We start from the raw sequence: 19,707 nt of genomic DNA on the forward strand, positions 1-19,707 counted from the left end.
GGCCTTTAGCAATGCCATTGCCATTAGCAATGCCAAAACTACAAGCCATCAAAGTTATTTGCATACTGGACATGTTTTTCTTCTGCACTGCATTGCTGAATCCCTATCATACCTTCCCAGACAAAGCTCCATTAACATGCAAATGAAAAGTTGAAACTCCTCCTTCATTTTGCACACAAACATCAGGTCCTATTTGAGATGACAAACAAAGTCATAAACATACGTAACGAAAGGATCAACATGGGATAAGGTGGTTATAGGTGTCACAGTATTGCTTGCAAACCAGCCTCTCCTCTAATCACCAGAGTACTTTTAGGGGGGATCAATTACAACAATATGGATGAATGAGATCCTGAGGTTGAAAAATGTCCTTGATTAAACATGAATGCAGCCACTGATTGTCATCAATACATATATTTAATGAGGGGTGGAGTTTAGCAAAATATAGAACACAGAGAATTGTAAGCATCTAGAAAGACCAGAATCCATGACTTAGAGGCTTTAAGAGCCCCAGCAACACAATATATCCCAAATATAAAATCACTCAGCAGGCTATAATTATTCTTTGTGTTTTGTTTTTATTGTAAAACTCAGTGTATGCATATATAACTGGGAGGCACAGGCAGGAAGCCAAGCCTCAAACTGTGCTTTATTGACTAACAGTGTCTCCATTAGCCATGGGATGATGGTGCTCCAAACAGAAATACTAGTTTGCCCAAACCAAGCCTGAAGATGATACAATGCAAGCAGTCCTCCACACCATGTAAGCTTTGGTTGAACACTGCCAACAAGAACCTGAAGTGTTTCTTGAAATGCTATCTACCTGTTATCTATTCTGATATGGTCTTTCGCAATCATGTAAACAGGTGTCAGAAGGTTCCGAAGGAAAAACTGTTTCAGCAAAAACTACAAGAATCATCTGATTTCTACAAGTCTTGCAATCAACAGGCAAGCAGGAATGAGGCCAAATTAGAGGCTGTGCTGTAATGAAGGTGGACAGGCTCTTGCCGTTCCTGTTTGGCTGCAGCTGCCTGGCTGCTTCGGACATTCATTGCTGTCCAACAAGAGCACATGCAGCAGCAACACATTTCTTCTCTGTGTTCCTGTCATAGCTTCCAGGCGTAGCTACTACTTTGCATTACCCACTTTCTGATCCTCTCTAGGCTGGTTTTTAGTAATTCCGAGCTCTTGAAGCTTCAGCATTTGGCCAAGTGCTCAAAACCTCTCTGAAACGTGTTCTCACATGGGATGTACAAAAGCTGATGAACTTCTCATTAGGAAATGGTTTCAAAGAATCATAGAATGGCTTGGCTCGGAAGGGACCTCAGTGATCATGAAGCTCCAATCCTCCCACCACAAGCAGGGCCACCAACCTCCACAATTCATACTAGACCAGGCTGCCCAGGGCCTCATCCAGCCTGACCTTGAACACCCCCGAGGACGGGGCATCCACAACCTCTCTGGACAGCCTGTTCCAGTGCCTCACCACTCTCTCTGTAAAGAACTTCCCCAATATCCAACGTAAATCTTCCCTCCTTCAACTTAAAACCACTTCCCATTTGATAAAACCATTTTCCACTTGATAGCTTGAACCTCATGTCAAGTCTTTAAAAGCAGTAGCATGTGATCCTGCTCTGGCAGATTACATTGCACACCCAGGGGCAGTGTTTCTTCTTAAATACCTTTTAGGAGCTGACTCAAATGTTTCATAAAAGGTCCAGATTTCCTATCTAATCTGTCAATGAGGTAAGCATCTCAGAGCACTTCTGTATCTATCTCTCTCCAGTGAGAGCATCTGGTACCTACAACAACATTCAACTTCAGACAACCCAACCTTGGCATCTCAGAGAAGACGACAGCACTGCATCATTCAGAGAACAGACCCAATCAAACGTAACAAATCCTTAGCCAACATGTTTGCAAAGTGATTTACGCTACCTAAGAGGATTGAGAGTTAATGGGATTTCAGTCGGAGTGTAATTTCTCTGGGCTGTACTTCCAGCTCTTTTGGATGTACAGAGCAGACTCCAAGTGACTGTGCCTTCTGCCTCTGTAAGAGGACATGAGACGTGCTGTCAGTCAGGCTGAGAAATCACTGACATCACATTTTTGTACCACAGTTTTGGAACGATGATCTTCAGAAGCGCACATGCTCTGCAGGAAGGAAAACCCTGAGAGCAAACTGCTCTTTCTGCTTGACTGGGATTGAACCCACACTGCAGTACAACGGGACCGCAAGAAATATGTCGCATTTTACATGACAGCCACTTGAGCTCTAGGAATCCCAGACCACCTCAAAGCTAACCCACAGCTCTGGCAGTGATAGCTTCACTCCTTGCTCACCTACCTGTGCTGTCCTCACCGCACACAGCATTATTTCACTCTTCCTCTCCTCTCACACGCTGCTGCCAAACGCATTACAAAACCCATCACGGAGCACCAACTGCTCACATGACAGTTCATAAAATTCTCTGGAGTTCTTCCAAAGGAAAAGCCCTGCATAATCGGGAGTTATTATTGTCATCTACAGACTAAGCCCAGTTCAGAATTTGCTAGTGCTCTGTATGGAGACTGAAGATGCCTGAAGTATTGATCGGTGTGCAGCAGAGGCTGAGCTATAAGCTTCATTAACGCTGCCCATAACACTTTCCATTGGCAGCGTACAATAAATCACTGATGAATATTCAAGGCATCCCTCTGAGGTTATCTCCATCTTACTGATGCAGGCAACCAGGAGACAGAAAGTTTGGGAGCGCCTTGCCTTCAATCATGAAGCAGTTAAACGCAGAGCTCAATTGTTCTGCCTGCAAAGCCCTCTTAGAGAAAACTGCAAATGATACACAGATGGCTTTGCAGCGAGACTAAAGATTCATTCCACAGATCACTAATGTTGTTTAGGAGGAGGTTTTTCACCCAGAGGGTGGTGATGCACTGGAACAGGTTGCCCAAAGAGGCTGTGGATGTCTCAACCCTGGAGGCATTCAAGACCAGGCTGGATGTGGCTCTGGGCAGCCTGGTCTGGTGGTTGGTAACCCTGCACATAGCAGGAAGTTGGAACTGGATGATCACTGTGGTCCTTTTCAAACCAGGCCATTCTATGATTCCCTCCCCACAGCAAAATATAGTGAAAGATGTGTTAAGGAGATGGAAATCTCTTTTCATGCAGCCCCACACGTTTTTCAGCAAGGAGTCTGACATAGAAGCGGGATGTCCTGGGTACTAATGGCCCTTCTGCAGACTGATGCAGCAAGCTCACTGCCGTGCTGACTGACAGCTGAAGTAAACAAACATTAATTCATGCCAGGTTTTCCCTCCCTGCGGCGACAGCTTTAGTAAAACGGCACGATTTAATGAGACACTTTATTTAATATTTCTTTCACAATCAGCCTCCTTTACTCCGGCCTGCAGTGAACGCATTGCTTGGTTGCTTAGTCGTGCATATCAATGCTCAATTTAGTCTGAAATTCTTCACTTTAACATGAGCAAGTGCTGGGTGCTGCACCCAGGGTGGGACAACGCTGGCTGTAAGCACAGACTGGGGTATGAGAGGCTTAGTGATCCCTGTGGGTCCCCTCCGATCTGGGATATCCTATGGCACTATGAATTTCTCAATAGGAGAGACTTATAAGAACTGAATACCAGGTGAGCACCTGCATGGCTGCAAAGTGAGCTGGTTTGGAGGCACTGTTCCAAGAAAGAGAACTTGAAACAAGTCTTTAAACAAGTGCTTTCCTAACCCAGCTGCACAACAGGTCAGAGACAACACTGGTATAAATGGGACAGCCACTGCTAGTAGACTGAAGGCTTACAGTGCGTAAGGCCAAGATCTTGGTGGTGAAAGCACAGCAGTATAACAACATACATATTTATATTATTGTATATTATAGGTATATAAACAAAAGAAACACAGACTCCCTAATTAAGAAAACTCTGATTAATAAAATTAGCTTCCAAGATCTGCAAGCACAATGGGAATATGGAGAATTACCTATGGACCACAATATGGACATCACTAACTTGGCTTTCCAGTTTTGCTGGGGGGTAGATGAGAACAAAATATAGGGCTGGATCCTGCACCAAATCTACACCATATTCATAGGGAAGATGGTCAGGACTTGACAGCACCCAAGAGCACAAGAAGAAACCTCATTCCTACAGACATCACAGAGCAGATTCCAACCAAACCACGCACTCATGCTTCTCTCTTATCTATAAGTCAATCACAAACTCACTAACCTAGAGAGCTCATACTCCGCAGTTCCCATTTGGATGCTGAAATTAAAGAGTTAATAGAAACCTGATGTTATTGGGGGGGTTTCTGATGTGCACAGACAGACACAGATCCATCTATTTGAGCAAAACGCTACTACCATAGTGGTGAAATGTGAATACTGCTGGCTGGAAGAAAACGGGCACGGCTCCCTTTTTAGAAGGAACAAATTGTTCAGAACAAGGACAAATGCAATAGAGAAATCAGGCACCAGTTTCATTTCTGATGTTTCAGGCTTCTGGTACACGCATCTCAGATAGAACCTCCGCAGGGTTTTTTTCATACCCGGCACTGCTTGAGAACTGCCCCATAACCACATAATGGTCCCTTGAGTAAATATTTACAGCTGGATGTCTGTACTATCAGATGCACATGTAAGAAGTTGGAAGGCAATGCATAACTCTGCTGGCTACAGTATGGGGAGACTCTGGAGGCAGGTACTGCCTGGGGGAGCTGGGGCTGGTATGGGTGCTGACTTCAGAGCAGGTTTTGGATAGAGAACATGGAATTTGCTGCTGCTAAAATAGCCCCTCTGTAGCAGAATCCCTTTTCCACATTCGTGCCACAGAACCAGAAGGATAACAGAGAGGAGGTGCGGAGCTCAAAGCCATTACTGCAAAGGTTGAACCTCCAGCCTACAAACTTGCAGCTGCCCATCTTTATCATGGGCTACCCAGTCCATGAACCCAAGCTGGCTTCCCCAAGGTCCTGAGTAGCACAGAGCCCATCCCTGTGCCCTTGTGAAAGCTACAGATCACTTGCATCTTTGTCGGGGTTTTAATTGAATTCATTACTGCAGGTTTATCAAAGTGAATACCTTTTCTCCACAGGATGTGACACACCACAGGCTGCAGTGGAGATGCAAGAATAAAAAGGCTGTTATTTCTCTTCACCAGCATTCTCGTGTTAACTTAGAATAACAGAGAGAGGCTGCCTGAGTCTCACATCCAAACATTTTATTCACCCCAGAATGGAGTAATCTCATTTCTCACGGGAATACCAAATAAATTGTGAAAGCTTTTCTGACCCTGCACTTACTTTCCAGATACTTTAATTAATAACTGTAGGGCAAGAACCAAGTCAGATGACTTTCAGAGGCTACCTCTCTTGGCTGATCAGATTCAGACGCCGTTATAACAAAGCCCAAACCTCCAGCGTTAGGAAAATAAGGCAGCAAAGAGCTCTGCTTGCAGCACAGAGACCTCTTACTGGATCTTCTGAGGTCATTAACAGGAAATCAGGCTGCTCAAGAAATAACGTTGTATATACAAGTTTGCCTCAGTGTGGTTCTTTAAGAAAGGAAGTTATTGGAAACAAATATTCCCAGTGCTGCATCCACAGCAGTCACAAACACCCCATGTATCAGGCCCTGGAAGCACAGAAGATGGTCCTACAGAGAACCTCACACTAATTAGAAACGGAGCTGGCTGCCTTTAGAAACTTGTTAGATAAAAAGCTTTGACTGATCTATTTTCCATTACCCTGAGTTCAGGCAATGAAATTTAAATCACAGAGAAGTGCTAATGATGATTTTTCAAGTCAGCTTTTTATTACTGAAAGCACGCTTCGCAATACAGCAAAACCAAAAACTGGGCAGCTGGGAACATGATTTCTTCTCCAAGCCCAGCAATGCCTTTCACTTGGTTGGAGCTCTTGAAGCGAGTCCAGAGGAGGCCACTAAGATGATCAGAGGGCTGGAGCACCTCTCCTATGAGGAAAGGTTGAGGGAACTGGGCTTGTTTAGCTTGGAGAAGGTTCTGGAGACCTCATTGCAGCCTTTCAGTACTTGAAAAGAGCCCAGTGCAGCCACGGGTTGGGCTGCTGGGGCCCTGCATCATGTGCTACCTTGCATCCAGCACCTCTTGCAGGACCGGGTCACCCAGGCATCACCTGACTTCTGCACACTTTGGCACCAGTAACATCTTTTTATTTCCTCATTTGAACTCACTCCACAAGATGGAGCCTTATCACAGAATCATAGAATTGGGTTGGAAGGAACCTCAAGGATCATCAAGCACCAAACCCCACGCTGCATGCAGGGCCGCCAACCTCTGCATTTAATACCAGACCAGGCTGCCCAGGGCCCCATCCAACCTGGCCTTAAACACCTCCAGAGACGGAGCATCCACAGCCTCTCTGAGCTGTTCCAGCACCTCACCACTCTCATAGTAAAGAACTTCCCTCTGACACCCAACCTAAATCTTCCCTGCTTCAACTTAAGACCATCTCCCCTTGTCCTGACATTATCTACCCTTCCAAAGAGTCGAAACCACACACAAGCTCATCTGTTTTTAGGCCAGCACAACTTTTCTGTCCTTCCTGACCTCAAGATCTAAAAGAAGACACTATTCAGATACTTAAGTGTTACAGTTAACACTTACTTCAGCATCGCCTTAAAATAAATAGATAAATGTATCTGCTACAAGGAACAAAAATAAACAGGATATCCTCTGATCTTGAACAGGACATGAGCAGATTTCAGTGACACCCCACATAGCTTAAGCAATGTACAACCTTACTAAAGGTTTCTCCCTCTGTTTGTAGAAGCGTTCCCTAATTATCCCAGGATAGTTATTGTGAGGTTAGTTTAAAGAGGTGGCTTCAATCTTGCCTGAAGTACATTAGGGCAGAGCACACTGTGCACAGAGAGAAGTGGGAGAGCAGTAACTCCAGGTGAGGCGACCAACAGCAATTAGCTGCCCGCAGCCTCAATATCCCTCCAGAGCCCAACACAACAAGCCCTCTGATCATTTCTATCTACATAAGGTGAAATCAAATAACACCACAGCACAAATCTCACTAATACCTTGCCTCTGTCCTACATTCAAAGCCAATGCTTACTAGCACAGATTAGTTATAAAACTGCTGTAACAGTGACATACTTTCAGGTGGTGCAGATTCTGTTTAAGTACTGACAAGGGAAACGTTCAAGTCCTGTTCTGCCCTAATTAATTCAACATATCAGAGCCAGAAAAACATTTGACCCAACTCTCTCCATATAAATTCATGACCATAAGCCACCAGGACTGCATGACAAACATGAGAGAACAGCTGTTTCACACTGTAAGAGAGCCATTAAAAACAAAATGAGGAGTTAGTCAGCTATTGACAGAATCAATGGGAGGGAAGGAAGCTAAGTGACTTGCTGCAAAATGAAATCACAGGAGCTGAAGAGTGAATCAAAACACTGCCTTAGGTCATGTAACACTCAGCTCCAGCCCAGCTTGAGGGCTGCAGAACACATCTCTGCCCAAACCTCAGTCTACACACACACACGGATGGTTTCAACGCTGGAAACCCACCTTGTAATGAAAAAAGGTGATTTTATTGCCTAGTGAACCCCCAGCTCTCAAGCTCTGCAAGCACTCATGCAAGCCTCCTGGTTTCAACAGCCTCAGCACTGCTGGGTACGCCCTCCCCACATGCTCCTGCCATGAATCTTTAGCTGTCCTATTGCCTGGGAGCTGATGGTAAAATGCAGGCATTAGCTCCTGCCACGTTTCTCACTCCTTGCTGAGGGCAAGGCTTGCACTCACACTGCTGCTCCTGCCCTAGAACAAAAAAAGAAAGAAATGTTTTAAGAATTAGAGAATTTATCCAGTTCCCAGCTGTTATGATTTCTTGTTTGGACCAAATGATCTCCAGAGGCCCCTTCCAACCCTTACAATTCTTTGACTTTCTGTTTTATGGAGCTGGGGAGAAGGGGAGCATAAAAGAGGAAAGGTCTATAACCCTCATCTGCCCTCCCCATGCCCAGTGGTGAAGCTCAGCCTCTGGCACAGAGCCCTCCTCCACCACCTCATTTCCTCCCCAAACCTCAATTCCTGAGTAGGAAATCTATAGAATCATTTAAGTTGGAAAAGACCTTTAAAAGCCATTGAGTCCAACCCCCCTGCAATGAACAGGGACACCTACAGCTCAACCCAGTGGTGAAAGCCCCATCCAGCCTGACCCTGCATGTTTCCAGGGATGGGGCATCCACACCTCTCTGGGCAACCTGTGCCAGTGCCTCACTACCCTTACTGTAAAAAAACCTCATTCCTTACATCCAATCTAAACTGCCCTTCTGTTTGAAACCATTTGAATCCAATTACTTAGAGGGAAGGAACTCCTCAGCCCAGCTTTGCCTTTGCTCCACAATCACTGAACATCCTGAGTGATCTCCATTTCTTGTGTCCGTTGCTGCAAAGCAAAAATTCATCTTACAGAATAGATTTCTGCACTACTTATCATAGAATGGCCTGGGTTGAAAAGGACCACAATGATCATCCAGTTCCAACTATGCTATGTGCAGGGTTGCCAACCAGCAGCCCAGGCTGCCCAGAGCCACATCCAGCCTGGCCTTGAATGCCTCCAGGGATGGGGCATCCACAGCCAACTTGGGCAACCTGTTCCAGTGTGTCACCACCCTCTGAGTGAAAAACCTCCTCCTAAGATCCAACATAAACCTCCCATCTCAATGTAAATTCTTCTTTAATTACATCTTGAGTCGCTTGAATACCAGCACACTAGTCAATAATAACAAAACAAGCATAAATCCCAATGCATCCACGTAAAGATAGAAGTGCAAACAAAGATGAAAGCAGCATCCAATACCAGCATCAACACAGAACTGGCACTACTTTTAAACCACAGGCTTGTGCTTCTCCTTGCAAGCTGTGTATCACCATTTCACAGAGCAGCTCCCAGGATACACTCTCAAGTGATCGCTTCATTCCCAGTGCCACCCTTCACACCTAATGAAATCACTGCTGTAAGACTTCTCCTTTACAGACAGGAAAGGAAAGTCTGTGTTAAGTTCCCAGTTCCCTCCCTACTCAAATAAAGAGGAAAGCTGCATTCCAGGAAATAGAGGTGACTCCTCCACATGTGGCTGCTCCTCTCCTCGGAGTTTGTGCTGCAGAGGAAGGAAGGGAGGGAGAAAAGGAGGAAGGGAGGGAGGGTGGAAGAAGCCGACCCTGTCACACTGCAGCAGCAGGGTTGGAGTAGGGGAACAGCCCCATGGGATGCCATGCTGGGGAAGTTCCATTGCATCTTGCACTGAGATGGTAACGTACAAGAGAAGATCTCGTAAGGAGCAAAGAGGATGCAGCAGAATGGAGCTCTGCCAGAGCACAAAGTTGCTGAGAGTTTAAAATAGCTGCCATGCGTTTGCCAATAGGGAAAAGGCTGTGTCTGACAGCATGGAACTTGGAATAAGGAACCAGGCTGCTGGGAAACGGAACTTGAAATCACTGCATGCAGCCAGGATTGGACCCCAAACTCTTGCAAAGGGTTCAGAGCAGGGCGGACCCTGCAGGACCACGCAGCACCGATCCCGGAGCTTCATTAAGATAAACAAACATAAAGAAAAAACTTTAAAAACACCCTAAAAAAAACAAAATAACAACAAAAAACCTTAAAATACAGGACTAAACAAACAGTCCCTTATGTGACTTTTTTTTTGCGAGGTTGGTCCTTTTGTTTGTTTCTCTTCCAGCCCGATCTCAGTGCAGCACGAAAGGAAGGGCAGTGGGAGCGAGCTGTCACATAACACAACGACACAACACAACACAACGTCACGACACCACACAACACAACACAACGTCACGACACCACACAACACAACACAACGTCACGACACCACACAACACAACACAACGTCACGACACCACACAACACAACACAACGTCACGACACCACACAACACAACGTCACGACACCACACAACACAACGTCACGACACCACACAACACAACACAACGTCACGACACCACACAACACAACACAACGTCACGACACCACACAACACAACGTCACGACACCACACAACACAACGTCACGACACCACACAACACAACGTCACGACACCACACAACACAACACAACGTCACGACACCACACAACACAACACAACGTCACGACACCACACAACACAACACAACGTCACGACACCACACAACACAACACAACGTCACGACACCACACAACACAACACAACGTCACGACACCACACAACACAACACAACGTCACGACACCACACAACACAACACAACGTCACGACACCACACAACACAACACAACGTCACGACACCACACAACACAACACAACGGCACGACACCACACAACACAACACAACACAACGACACTACACAACATAACACAGCACAACACAACGGCACGACACCACACAACACAACATAACGGCACTACACGGTGCGGGACACACGGTGCGCTGCTCCATCCCCATCCCGGCGCTCCCCGGGACTCGCAGCGTTCCGTTGCCGATTCATTGCTGTCATTAATCGTTGTTTGTTTTTATTTCCCCCACGAAATTTGGTTGTAGTCCCTTAAATTCGGGGGGTTTATTTTCCCTTTCAATTTGGCTTTTCTCCTTCAGGCTGGACTGTTTTTTGCCCGCTCGGCAGCGCTTCCCCGCGTTGGGCGATGCACCGTGCGGACAAACGCATTGAAGAGGAGGAAGGAGGGGGGGGGGGGGGGGGATAATTCAACAACCCCAAACGACAAACAGCCCCGAATCCCACACGATCTGAATCCTTTCATTCTCCAACAACAATAACAGCAATAATAACAACCGAAAGGCGCGCCGCACTCACCTGGTTTGGGATTTTTCCTCCCTCTCCACGACGATAAAACGAGGCGGGAGCCGAACACAGCGGAGCCAGGCGGCTGTGTCCACCCCCACACCCCCCCCCCGGGGGGTTGGCACCGGGCAGCCCCCGCCGCACCGCCTCCCCCCGGGGCCGGGCACAGGGCAGCCCCGCTCACCCCCAGCAGGGCGCCGAATACCGGCTTGCGGCTGCCTGCCGCTCAGCGGGATGCGTTCTAACCTGGGTAAGGAAGGGGGGGGTGCGGTGCGCCGGGACAGCACTGGGGCAGCCGCAGACGGCGCAGGGCACGGAGCGGGAGCACAGCGCAGCCCCGCGCCTCCCCCCCCAACTCCGTGCCCGGCGCTGGCAGCGGCAGCGAGAGGCGGCACCGCGCGAGCACAATGAACGGGCGATGACATCACCCTCTGTCCCGCGGGGGCGGGGCGAGTGGCAGAGGAGCTGCATTCCCATTGGTTGGAGGAAAAGGATCCTGGGAATTGTAGTTTTTTGGTGCCTGAGTGATGTAGGGAGTGAAGGTGAGCAAGGACTCGGTCTCCCGGCAGCCCCCGCGCCGCGCAGCCGCCAGGTGCGACGGAAGGTGGGGGGAGAGCAGGCGGCGGGCGCCATGTTGGTGGCGCGGGTTCGCTTTAGCGCAGGAGGAGCGGCGGAGAATCGGGTTAAGATGTTGGGAACGGGGGAGCTGGGCGGCCGCTCTGAGATGGCGCGGAGGGCTGGAAGCGGAGGGGAAGGGCGCTGAGGTGGGTGCGAGGCGGTGCGAGGCGGTGCGGGAGGGGAGGCCGCTGGGGGCAGGAGGCCGCTGAGGGCAGGGCCTGTGTTTTGCCGGCGGCGCGGAGGTGGGAGAGCCCTGAGGCCCGTGGGACCTGTAGGCCGTGCCTTCAGTTTTGGGTAGCATTCCTGGCGGTGCGTGGCTGCTGCGAGCGATCTGTGTCCAGCAGGAGGAGTTTTGCGTGCTTTTCAACGCGTTGTCTTCTATTTATCGATAGAGGCTCACACAGGGAGAGGGTAAGGTGGGATAACCTTCAAGGCCAGGTTGGATGTGGCCCTGGGCAGCCTGGTCTAGTACCGCCTCTGGAGGTTGGTGGCCCTGCTTGTGGCTGTGGGGTTGGAAGCTGATGATCCTTGCGGTCCCGAGATTCAGTGAGGTTTATTCCTCTCAGCTGGTTTGTTGTTGGCTGAGCTGACTTGTTTCTTTGCTTTCTAACCAGTGTCACATTGGCTAATCTTTATCACACACTCCCACACTGCGTGCTGTTCCACCTTCAGCGTGCCCTCTTCCTGGCTGCTGCTTTGGGGAAATAGCGTGCAGAGATCTGTGCACTGAGCATCATTGCTGCTTGTGTAGTGTGCTGTGTCACAGGAAGCCATCCATTTGTCAAAGGGGAGGTGAATTTCTGTTAAGGGAAAGGGTGGTTATTGCTGAGATAATCATTACTCCCAAGTGGGAGGAAACACGGTGTGTTGTATGGTGTGGTAAATAACTTCGTTTCTCATTACAGCTGATTCCTGTGAAATAAAGTGTTTTATTCCTTCAAGAAGATACTCCCTTGGGAGGAGTGTGATAGGCTCCCTGGATGTCTGGGCCAAAGTCCAATAGTGGTATAGGTCAGGGAAAAGGATTTACAGGTTTTTCTTTAATGAAGTATTTTGGCTCCTCCTGGAGGTAAGTGCAGTGAATTTCTCAGGATAACGCCTCACAGTAGCTATGGTGATATAAGTATGGTGGTCTGTCATCCCTATGGTGCATTCAAATGGCAAAGGACTATCAGGAGATGTTAATTTGCATCACACAACCTAAACCTTGGCACTTTGAAACACACGTTGGTATTGTAGCAGTACTTGTCTCTTTAAACCCTCATCCCCCTTGTCAAAGAATCTGAGCCAGCTTTTTGCCTTCTCTATCTTCCCACAAAAGGCCAGGCATCTTAGGACAGCACATGCACCTCATGTAGCTTCTGCCCACCCCACCTTATCCAGATCTACTGCATTCATCACAGAAGAGGAGAATATAATGCTCCGTTGCTGCTGTAATTTCCAGTTTAGTTTCATACATCTGAAGAACTTTGAATGAAAAGCGTTGCTCTCTTTGTTTTATTTCTCTATGTGGATGCTATTAGCTTTGCTGAAGGGGAAAAAAAGACAGTATTATACATCAGAACAGTTGCTGTCCTCAAACTTGAAGGCTAAGCTTATGTTTGTGCAGCTGATAACCAGGAAATGACGGTAAGCAGTGTGATAGGGCGTGTGTGCCTTTTCTATAGATGTGGATATGAAGTTGTCCAGGATTAATCTGCTGACATAGTAACTGTGTACTTTGCTTGTATCACTGCTGTCACCTGCAATGGTTCCTTCTCTTCCTTCCCCCACCTTGCAAGATCCACAAGAAGCTTATGGCCATACTGCAGAAATAAGCACCATCTGAGCATTTCATCTGAAAAACTAAAAACTGAAGGCCTGCCTTTGCTGTACTCTAAATACACAGGTATCCTCTGGTTTAATGCAGTTTATGAAAGCTGCTTCAGGTATTTATATGGTACTGAGCCCGCTAAGCTGTCATATGCGCCTGTACTTTGCTGTGCTGCCATCCCATGGTGTGGAAACCACAAGTTTTCCTTGTTGCAAAAATGAATTTGGTTTCAGTACATTCAGGTAAGCAACCACTGTGTGCCCTGTTGAAGCAGCTGAAGTCATGGAGGGTGGTGCAGGGAAGAAGGATAAGCAGGGATGTGTGATGTGTTTGGCTGCTGCAGAGAAACAGTTAGTACGTGTCTGTATGCTTGCCTTGCTTTCGTCACAGTAAATTCATGCTCCTAATTAAAACCCAAAAGATTTTGTTGTTGTAAATTCAGCCTTCACTGGATAAAGTACTGGAAACATGCCTGCAATCTGCGTGAGAAAAGCATTCATCTACAAGGTGGAGTGTAAAAACACTCCAGGATAAGCTTTAAGGTGTTTTGTTCGTGTGGAGTCACCATTCATGTCAGCACAGCTCAGAGAGCTGCTCAGATGTTTTCTTTTGCTATGTGTGTACTAATTGTTGGCCCTATGTAATCACCAGCACTCAAATGAGCTGGGTGGGAAGGTTTTCATAATGGCTTGTAATGGTGACACACGCTGTTTTTATTTCTCTTGGCACATAAATAAGTTCTAATATTCCACTTTGTTGTCTGCAGTCCCTTTGGATGAATGGGGAGAGCTTTAGAGTCACAGGGGCAGCTGCCTGTAGAGCCTGTGAGAAAAGCAGGTAAAGGCACATTAAAATGAGCTCTCTCATCCTGACATTGGAGAGGCTGCTGAGATGGTTTCCTTCCGTAATGATGGACAGAAATGCTTTGTGGAGTTGGTAACAGCTTCAAGGTAAGGGTGTGGGTTCAGCTGGGTGTAGGTAAGTATCTCTATGTGATGTGAGAACTTGGGGAAAACATGGGTGAGAATGGGAAGGTTACGTATCTCAGTCTTTGTAATTGAAACTGTGGGGAAGCAGTTGTTAAATTCTGGAAGACCTCAGGATTCCTGTGCTAACCTTCTTATGTTCTGTTTTTCAGCACAAGAAGAGCCTCTTCAGGTGTTGTGGACCTGTTCTGCAGTTCAGTAGCGGTTACACAACACGGGGTGGGGGGTGCACAGGCTGCTGCAAGTCGTGGCCTCACAGGAACCAGTTTTAATCGAGAGGAAACCTCAGGTTCTCTCGGAACATCCATGAGTTTAAGTGAGGCCTCATTGACAGTAGTGAAACAGGAAGATCCTGGTTTTTGACACTGGACGAGAGGGTCCAGTGAGCTTCAGGACACAGTGATGGGCCTTGGCAGAAGTGCAGGCTGAGTCCAGCAGATGGCAGCTGTGGGGCAGCTCCCAACAAGCAGTGGCAGAAACGTCCTGAGCAAAGAATGGATGAGCATCTGCTCAGCTGAATAGGGGTTCTTGAGACCATAAATAGAGCCGTGCAGTCCAGAACAACCCACAGAGCTTTAGTCTTGATCAAATGAGGCCACGTTTTGTGATTTAAAAACTAATAGTATTGCTTGGCCCTCTTGAGCTTCGCTGGCTGCAGGCCCCACGCTGTTGCCAGTAGAACTGATCTGAACCTGAGTTTGTACCACATCTCACCAGGGAGCCCACACACACAGTCCATGAGCTGACTGATCCTTAAACGTGGCGGCAGTTCTCATGCTCAAAAACAAGGGGTGAAGAGCAGGTGGGGGTGTTTTCCTTCATCAATCACAAACTACTGAAATCCAAAGCTCACTGAAAATGATTTTGTAGAGAAGGGAACTGGAAGGTGTGACTAAGGCAGCGTGACCCTTCCATTACTGCAAACTTCCAGTGCTGTTCTTTGTCCCTTGTGTGGCTCACTATGTGTGTAACATAGGCAAGGCAACGCCGGAACTGGTGTTAAAAGGAAGTCCTGCAGGGAGGCTGCTAACACTGGTTACGTATAACTGCTCACTTTCTCTGTTCAGACGTAGTGGCACAAAGTTACACATTGATTCTGGTGCCATTCATCCAAACGTTTGCAGTGTGAGCACATTAACAGCAATGCTGTCAGAGCACTCCTTTTAATGCATGTAAGCAATTTCCTTTTGGGTGAGTAACGGTGCGATGTGAAGAGGCACCCAGCTGCCAGGAGGTGTCACTTGGAAGCATCTCCTGTGCTGGAATGCCCTGAGTTTGCTGCTCCTCCCTTTGATGGGGGTCATATCAGAGTTGTAGAATGGCTCGTATTGGAAGGGACCTCAAGGATCATCAAGCACCAAACCCACATGCTGCAGGCAGGGCCACTAACCTCCATGTTTAATACTAGACCAGGCTGCCCAGGGTCCCATCCAACCTGGCCTTGAACATCTCCAGGGGTAGGGCATCCACAACCTCTCTGGGCAGCTGTTCCAGGACCTCACCACTCTCATAGTAAAGAACTTCCCCTGATGTCCAACCTAAGCCCTCCCTCCTTCAACTTAAAACCATTTCCCCTTGTCCTGCTGTTATCTACCCTAAGACTTCCCTGTTTATAGGTTCCCCTTTAGATACTGAAAGGCTGCAATGAGGTCACCCCACAGCCTTCTCCAGGCTGAACAAGCCCAGCTCCCTCAGCCCGCCTTTGTAGGGGAGGTGCTCCAGCCCTCCAATCATTATGGCTCTCCTCTGGACCCTTTCCAACAGCTCCCTGTTGGGTTTTCCCAAATTATTTCAGTATGTTGTCACTCGTTTGTTTCCCATCTCATCACGTACCCAACTACTTTATGTTTGGCTTTGCCATTTTTCTGCACATGCCTACTCCTACAGCCCTTGGTTGTGCTGTCTCATGATAGGGCAGCGTGATATGCTTGTAGAAGCTACGGAAAGGACAGGCTGGTGTCGGTTGCTTTACCTGCTGTGTTGCACAACCTGGGTCTGTTCTGAACCTTGCTCTTGCACACACAAGCCCTAGGACGCTCAGGTGAAAGGGTTTATTGCATCTTAACAGCTCTGGTGTGCTTCAGTACAGGAGAGAGATTTCAAAACTAGCCCAGATGTTCAACTGTTTACATTACCTTTCTCAAAACAGAGCTGCCATCTTATTCCCAGCTCTGAACTCATCTGTACCAGAGCTGTCTTGTACTCAGAGCCTTTTGGGGCACACATTCCCCAGGCTTTGAATTCCTAGAATGCAGCTGTGTGATACAGACTGGATGGCACAGCTCATTTAAGGAGCTCAGTGTTATCTTTTGCCCTTTGCTCTCTTGTGCCATGCCGCACTGTTCCTGGTATGCCAACAGGTCTGTCTGCAGCAGCAAGGTGCTTAGCAGGCTGTTAAACCTCCAGCCTTGTGCCTGCTTTTCTTTAGTCGAAGGTGGAAGTGTAGGAAGTTTGTGTGACTTCACTAAAAACCTGCCGGGGGTCAGTGAGGTGGTTGAGAGCATTTGCTGCAAGGCAGTAAAAGCTGGTGATGGGGCACACAGCAAAAGTCAGTCCTTGGGTTGCTGCAGCCTTCATCTCATTAAGCCATGCACTTAAAGATGGGGTTTGGTTTGTAGGGGAGGAGCAGCAACGCGTCCCTTGTGCACGTGGTGGTTAATGGTGTTTTTTCTGCTTTAGGTCTCTGGTGCGTGACTGCTGAGTGTTTCGCTGTGTGCTGCCTCCTGTGCGGGCTTGAGGAGCCATGATGTCTGCAAGCAGCATTGGTGATGCTAGGTGTAGTCAAGCAAATGATGAGAGAGCTGGAGTAAGACGTGCAGGTTTCCCACAGCTTTGTCTTTTGTAACTGTTACAGGGGGTGCACATTTATTATATGACTCAATTAAGTTCTTACAGTTAAGGATTTACACATTACACCTGCCCACCTAGCCAAATACACCCTTTCTATTTAATGGCAAGGTAGGTTTGCACGGAGAGAACTGGGTACTTAGCCATTTCATATATAGGATAGGTGTTTTCCATGTCAGTGTTATTGCAGTGCCCCCTGGTAAGAGTACACAGTGGAATTCCTTACCATGCAAACATGCTCTGCTCTCTCCACTCTAGCAATGGTAAATTGAGTCTTCTGTGAGTCGGTGGTTTCTCTGTAATGGCCATTTCTGCTGAAATAGTACCTGCATCCCTACAGGGATTATTAAGTAGAGGCAGATGCAGTCCTGGTGTGAATTGGCAGGAGGGTGTTACGCAGCCAGGTGAGTGTTGCTCTCAGCTGGGATGTAGAACAGTGCATTGTTAATGAGTTCATCGCAGTGAAGTCCATTAAGCCTCCTGCAGATCCCTGCCAGCTAAAAGCTCTCAAATCCTGGGTGGTGGCCCAATCCTACCCACTATATGTATTTATAATGTATTTCCTGTATTGATACAGTTTTTCACTGTATATAAATCAATAAGCCAAGGGAAAATAGAGAAGCACGATGTGCTGCTGACAGAAGCCTGGAACAGGGTGGCAGCTCCCTGTTGAGAACAGCTCAGAGGTGTCCAAGACAATACAGTTTGTGTGAACGTTTCTGCTTTGTTAAAGTTTTTAATCCCATCTGTCTTTCCGACTCTCATCCCTGAGAAGGTTCTTTGGCTGTGGATTAACCTTGTCAGGAGAACCAAGGCATGTGATATGCTTGGCGACAGGAGCAGGTACGTGTGGGGCTCTCACAAGTTGCTGTCAACAACTCAGCTTTGCAGATCTCCGGAATGGATGATGTTGCTGCTGTTCATTCTGAGTGGTTGCTGCCTCATTTATATGTGTTTAATGGTATGTCAAATATCCCAACCTCCCACTACAGTTCTTCATTATCTGAAGGTAAATTTAGGCACAAGTCAGAACAGCCAAGATCCTTGGCTTGGAATATGCTTACCTTCCTGTAACACTCAATCACACACTCTGGAGTGGGTAGTTCTGCCTCTTAAGTGCAGTCAATTTGCCAGCCTTATTCCTCCCAATGCCTCCATGCAGCTGAATTTTCTCAGTGCTTTGGTGGCTGCACACAGCACTTCACAGTCAATCTTCACTCTGTGCATGAGAGCCTTCGTGTAATTCCACATCTGTGTGGCCTTTTGGAGCTGATGACGCTGCTGGCTGCGCTTTTCCAGCTGTTGCATCTCATCTTAGGAAAGAAAAGAAGGAAGGCTGGTTGTGTTGTGATCAAATGCTCTTCCTTGGCCCTAACCCGGAAATCTATTGCCAAGTAGGAGGGCTCTGAGTTTGCAGCACAAATGTGTCACTACTCTTCAAGCAATCCTTCAGAGCGGTATTGAGGGGAAAAAGTTCGATCCTTTTTTGTTTTTCAGTTGGTATTTAAGCTGTAATTGAATGCACAGGGACACCACAGCTCCATCAGGTTGCCCCGGGCCTGATCCAGCCTCGCCTTGAAAGTCTCCAGGGATGGGGCATCAACCACATCTCTGGGCAACCTGTTCCAGTGCCTCACCACCCTCACTGTAAAAGACTTCTTCCTTATGTCTAATCTAAATCTACCCTCTTTGAGCTTGAAACCATTTCCCTTTGATCTATCACAACAGACCCTGCTAAAAAGTTCTCTCTCTTTTTTTTCTTCTTTTCTTCACTTAACGTTAAAATTTGGCTATAAGACATGAAAGTTGTTGAGCTCAAGCTTCAGAGGACCTGGGGCCTGCAGCGGTACCTTCAGGGGGTAAATCACTTACGCCTCAGGACCATCTTTGTGTTGGATGGCTTCTCTAAGTAACTCCTTCCAATTCCTACAGTGATGACTCCTGGGGTTGAATAGTAGACCTCTATGGTCGTGTGCCTTAAGTACCTCACAGACAAAAGTGCCGTGTTGAATGTATCAAGTGAAGGCACAACGCAAGTGTCGCTGGAAACAAAGCAGTCACCACTGATGTGCAAAGACTTTGCAGCCAACACGGCCCTTCTTTACAGTGTTCACACTATTATTCACTGGGAAGCTATTGAATAATGTTTTTTAAAGAAGATATTCAAACACTCCAGTGCTTTACAGTGCTACAGTATTGCTGCATTTTGATGCAGGTTGCTACCAATGCCATTTTATTGAGTTACCTTGGGAAGCGACTGTAGACAACACGTAACTTCTTGGATCTTCTTGGCATAGTTTGTGACTACTGAGATACTCATTTTTATACCTGATTTGTAGCATCACGAAGGAATATTTACATTCCTCAGTCCAAGATGTAGAGCAGCTTTGTTAATTCTTTAGACTAGAGTAACAGTTTTAAGAAAGGCCCAGATTTTCAAGACAGGGCCATTAGATTTGCATGTTTTAAACAAAATGAATCCATGCACTCTCAGAGTCGGTACTCAGACAGGGTTGGTTTGCTGGCCTATCCTGCTTATAGAGCAGCAAAGAGAATGTAGATTGTGTTAGCAGTCAGAAATCCTGCT

The 19,707-nt window shown here is 47.3% G+C and overlaps 1 protein-coding gene across 1 annotated transcript in view; it reads right to left on the reverse strand.

Moving 5' to 3' along the window:
* The window catches only part of RAB30 (RAB30, member RAS oncogene family), a 43,627-nt gene extending 32,359 nt beyond the window's left edge, over nucleotides 1-11,268 (reverse strand). The window contains exon 1 of the mRNA XM_072326862.1: nucleotides 10,869-11,268. The gene's annotated coding sequence lies outside the window, so the exon portion shown is untranslated. The remainder of the gene's footprint in view (nucleotides 1-10,868) is intronic.
* Between the last annotated feature and the right edge of the window lie 8,439 nt (nucleotides 11,269-19,707).

The sequence above is a fragment of the Excalfactoria chinensis genome, chromosome 1, assembly GCF_039878825.1.
Source record: "Excalfactoria chinensis isolate bCotChi1 chromosome 1, bCotChi1.hap2, whole genome shotgun sequence".
Lineage (NCBI taxonomy): Eukaryota > Metazoa > Chordata > Aves > Galliformes > Phasianidae > Excalfactoria > Excalfactoria chinensis.